The sequence below is a fragment of the Vitis riparia genome, chromosome 15, assembly GCF_004353265.1.
Source record: "Vitis riparia cultivar Riparia Gloire de Montpellier isolate 1030 chromosome 15, EGFV_Vit.rip_1.0, whole genome shotgun sequence".
Taxonomy (NCBI): domain Eukaryota; kingdom Viridiplantae; phylum Streptophyta; class Magnoliopsida; order Vitales; family Vitaceae; genus Vitis; species Vitis riparia.
The window spans coordinates 2,445,775-2,451,269 of record NC_048445.1 but is presented as its reverse complement, the minus strand read 5'-3'; the positions used below and the strand labels follow the sequence as shown (position 1 = coordinate 2,451,269).

Sequence of the window (5,495 nt, the reverse complement as noted above, 5' to 3'; positions counted from 1 at the left end):
TTTTAAGTACTTCTATATATAATATTAAACTTAAAATTATTTATTTTTAAAATATTAATAACAAATTTAAGTGACAATTACAATAAAAGGGTAGATGAGCCTAATAATTATATTAAAGGACACATATTTTACATAATTACTAAAATATCCTTATCAAGTGCCATTTCAGCTACCTAGTCAACCCATTCCCCTTTCTCATCTTAATCCTTTTGAAATCCTTGCATTCATCATCTCAAACCTTGTAAGTTTGACTACAATTGTCATACCTTGTAATTGTTGTAGATCATTTTAACCCACTTAGTAGTTGTCACACCCTTAAATATCAACCTAATTTTTTTCACTAAGTGTGCGGTGTTAAGGACCCTTCCTTAGCCAACCTTTCTTCTCAACCCTTAAAAAAGCAAAGTAACAGGCAACCACACGATTACAGGAACACCCTTCCCAACTTGTATTATTCAACTCTACAAGATACAAAATTGTCTTCCCAAAGTGTCTTAACACCTGACCTGAGTCAAAGTACAATGCTTAGAACCCTTAAGCATTCAGAAACATTCTCTATGCTCTCATGCTATGTCTCAGAGATGTAGGAGACCCTTTTAAAAGACTCAGCCTGCAGTTTACAATGAATTTAAAAACTAAGGAGCCTGTCTAGTGGTTATGCAACTGCCCCAACCTCCCATAACTGCTTGCATAACCACCCAGCTGGAGACACTCATTCAGTCCAAGGTGTCTCTTCGCACCAACCATCAACACCACAACCATCTGCCAGTCCCTTGTAGCTGAATGTTGTCCTGATCACTAGCTAGTTGTCATTAGCTAGCTGCCATCCCCTCAAGCCTTTTCCATCAAGCTACTGATGAGTTCCCCTAACAAGCTGCCTCCTCCCCATAAAATACCTCTTGTGAACGGGTGCCCACCAACATGTCTCTGATCAAGGCCTTTTGAACCAGTAGCATGCACCAACCAGCTGCCCAAGTGTCTGGTGCATTCATTGTGCCTTTCCCACACTGATGTGTGAACCCATGCCATGTTGAGGTGCCCATGTCCTGGGCATGTTGCTAGCTTCCACTGTCAAGTCAAGCTCAACAGCAACGAGCCATGGCATTGCGTTCATGGCTGTTCCCTCTTGGTGCATAGGGCATTGCGCCCCTGTGCCATGCGTAAGCATCATGGGTCCAAGTAAGCCGCACATCCTAGTGCCCCATCGAACCATGGCGTTGCGCCCATGGCTTCTCTAGCTGACTCATTGCACAAGGCTTAGGCACCCTTGTGCTAGCACGAGGAGGAGTGGGTCGCACCAGACCCCATGTCTTTGTGGTCACGGGGTGCACATCACACATGTCGTGAAGCCCATGTGTGTGTGCTTGAGTGTCGTCTGTGTGTCCTAGGCACGCCCAAGGCTATGTTATGGTGCCTCCTTGGTGCGGTCAAGGTCTTCCCTTGGTACTCCCTTGAGTCACTTATCCTCCTCTTAAAAAGTAATACGGGTCATTCTCAAGATGTCTGGAGGATACATCATATATGCTTGAGGAGACATAATGAAATATTTAAATAATTATAAATTATATTCTAAAATAAACCTCACCTTCCATATGCACCAACTCCATAGCCCACCTATGCCTGGTGCGAGCGCGGTGCCTGCCTGACGCGCACATTGTGCCTATCTGGTGTGTGCGCGGTGTCTGCTTGGTGCGTGTGCGGTGCTTGTCAGATGCGCATGCAGTGCATGTCTGGCTCGCCCATGGTGCGCGCGCATTGTGTGTCTGGCTCGCACATGACCTCTTCATTTTAACTCCCAGAGTTTGAACCCCCAAATCTCTAGACCATCATTGCTTTCCATTTAGGCTCCCATGAGTGCAAGGCCTACCATGGAGGTCCTTTCCTCCAACATTGGGTCAAGAGGATAAGGGGCTAACAGTAGTCTCCTAGTGATCTTTGAATTTGTGCTACATTACCAACAAAGAACTCATAAAGCTCCCGTTTTTGTCCATCTTTAATTTATTCTGCAACTTTTCTCTTTAGTGGAAGGAAAAAAATTTATATATATATGAGTTGTCCCATTTGATAAATATAAAAATAGATTGTTTTAATTTTATTTTAAGATAAAATTTGAAAATTAAAAATAACAGTATCTATTATAGGCTTGCATTAAAAAGGTAATGATTTTAATTATTTTTTTAAATGAGGCATTAAAATATTTTTACTATTTCACATTTTAAAATTTTTTGAAAGTAATTTTTAAGGATATAACACAAGCCAACATTCTTCATATAAGAATTTTTATTTTTTAAATTATAAAAATGATTAATACTTTCTATTTTTTTAAAATAAAAAACAATAAATATATTTAAAAGAGACCTTAGTTTTTAAAAATTTTAAAATGTATGGTAGCAAAAGTAAACTTTATTTTAAATTTTACTTTTAAGGTGACAACCAATATTTCAAGATTTTAGAGATTTCGAATTTTAAAATTACAATTGGAGTTTTTCCCATTAAATAATTTCCATATCAACCATCTCCATGTGTATTTTAAAAAAAATCCTTTTTTAAGGATATTTTGGGTATTTTTGGCTCATAAAATGTGCTTACATAAGTGAGCAATTTAGAAACTTGTTCTACCCTTCATAGCAATTATGCAAACTATAAGGACTTCAAAATTATGATGAATATTGCAATTAAAGAATAAACCCACCCATAAATAACTCTTACAATTGGGCCGGATAGGGCCCATAAAGCTTCCATCCAAACCCGTTTACTTCAAGCAATTTGGGCCCCTTAAAGATAGGACTAGCTTATTTTGGGCCTGCAGGACTTCAATCCATCTTGTTTATTTCAAATTACATGTATTTAATGTTTAGAATTTTTAGGATAAATTTGGTGTTAAGAATATAAATCATTTTTGAAGTGATGGTAACAAATAATCGTTATTTAGGCCTTGTTTGGATTGACTTCTCGAACATGAAAAACTCACTTTTGAACTCAAATCAAACAACCATGAAATTGAGTGTCTAAGTTGGGCTAGTTCTTATGTGGTACAGCGTGCCTTATCTTGGGCCTATTCCAGGAGGAGAATCTCCAGTGCAGGCTAACCCAACTGGGCTTGGACTCAAAGCAAAGTACAGGGCCGGCCAATCATGCATTGGGCCGGACTATTTTAAACGGGCGGGACTGATTTATTAGTTTCTGCATTCCAATGCCCTTGAAATTGAGTTGGAAGTTGCTCTGTTTGTGGAAAAATACAAGGCAACCCGGATCATAAGCCTAAACCAAAGCTTGAAAAAATGAAAGAAATATAGCTAAATTGATGAATGACAGGCAGCCCAGCATGAGCAGATAAATGAAATCATTGGTTCTTGTTTCAGGAGGGACTGGGTCGAATTATTTGTTACCAGACTCATTGAATTCATTCACAAAACAGAGGAAGAGCAAGACAGAGCAGACAAAAGAAGAATCAGTTCATGTCAAAGTCTAGGGCTCAAAAAGGATTTCTCTTCTCCAGGTAATGAGTCACATTTGATAGCAACTATACACAAACATTTAGAGAGTTCAAGACAGGGAACAAGATTATTGTTGGCTCAGCACGAACTGGACAAAAGCTAAAAGACAGAGCAATCTCATAAGATGAAGCATCAACATCAGCATCAGCATTACGGCTGAATAGTTCGAAGTTAAGATCAGCAAGATGGAAGTAACGATTCAACCACGCTCATTCAATCGGGTAAGTACAAAACACTAGCTATTGTTGATGGATCATCGTCTACTTATAAAAGGGATGGTTTGTTAACAATGCAGAGCAAAAACATAACTAGAACAGTAGTATACTAGGGGGAGAATCAAAGGAAAGCAGAACCAGTTAGAATGGCGTTCAAGGCGTCGGTTCTGCTAGCTTTTCTCTCCATTGTAGTGTTAATACTAGTGGTGGGTACCGAAGCGGGAGGAATTGCCATCTACTGGGGTCAGAATGGAAATGAGGGAACCCTGGCAGAGGCTTGTGCCAGTGGGAACTATGATTTTGTGAACATGGCCTTTCTACCAACTTTTGGCAATGGACAGACTCCAATGATCAACCTTGCTGGTCATTGTGATCCACACAGTAATGATTGCACTGGCTTAAGCTTGGACGTAAAGTCATGTCAAGCAAGGCATCAAGGTGATGCTCTCTATTGGGGGAGGAGCTGGGAGCTACTACCTTTACCTCCAAGGAAGATGCTAGGCAAGTCGCGACTTACCTCTGGAACAACTTCTTGGGGGGTCATTCGGCTTCTCGTTCACTTGGTCCAGCTGTTTTGGATGGAATTACCTTGACATCAAAGGAGGAACAAGCCAACATTGGGATGATCTTGCTAAGTGCCTTTCTGGATACAGCAAGTGAGGCAACAAGGTGTATTTAACTGCAGCTCCCCAATGTCTATTTCCTGATGCTTGGGTAGGAGGTGCCCTAAAGACAGGCCTTTTCGATTATGTTTGGGTTCAATTCTACACAACAATCCTCATTGTCAGTACACTCCTGGGAATGCTGGCAACCTCGAAGATGCATGGACCCACCATGATTTTCCTTGGCCTGCCTGCAGCTCCTGATGCAGCAGGAAGTGGCTTCATTCCAGTAGGTGATCTCATATCGACTGTGCTTCCAGCCATCAATGATTCTGCCAAGTATGGCGGTGTTATACTGTGGTCCAAGTACTACGATGAGCAAACTGGTTATAGTTCTGCCATCAAGAGCCATGTCTAAAACCTGGGACACTCTAGCATCTCGATGTCAATTCCATATTTGCTGAGTTTCCATATCTTCATAATGTATTCTCCATAGCACATTAATTACTATTAATATCATGTTCACCTATTTTCAACTGTTTGAACCATCTTAATAGAAAAATGGTAAGAATTTGGAGAAGGGTATGGCTGCAAATCATACAAGTAAAAGCCTTTGTATTAGGGAGCATTTGTATTAAGTTTCAAGATGAGACTAACAGAGTCGTACCTAGGTTTCATTGTTTGAACGCTCATTTGGCCATTTATTTCCCAACTAGTAAAAAGTCGATTTGAAGCCGAAATAACCACTTGGCATGTTTATACCTTTGTCCCATTTGTCCTGGCTGTGTTATGCTTTTGGGTCTTTTGACTACAAAAATTCCTTAATGTAGCAGACACAAAAGAAAAGAATTCACATGCCAAGCTACAAGATACTTTTAACCGAAAAGAACAAACATCAACAAGTGGCCTACAAAGTCTCGAAACTGTGTGGAAGCAAATTCAATGTTGCAAATGGTTTTGGGCATCCATCCCAATGATTTTGTCTGCCTATTGACATTGATCTTGCAAATAAATCTTTAGACAGTCTCTACACTATCTATGCATTCTAATAAAATAAAATTTTAGTAAATAGCTTTATAGAACTATGCATACAAGCATTTTTTTTTTTTTTTTGGATAGATACTATGCATACAAGCATTTGAGTAAATATATTTATATCATGTTCAAGGGTTGCTTTTGTT

The 5,495-nt window shown here is 39.6% G+C and overlaps 1 pseudogene; it reads left to right on the top strand.

The window, feature by feature from the left end:
• The first annotated feature begins 3,745 nt into the window (after positions 1-3,745).
• LOC117931858 lies at positions 3,746-4,833 on the top strand (annotated as a pseudogene).
• Positions 4,834-5,495: the final 662 nt, after the last annotated feature.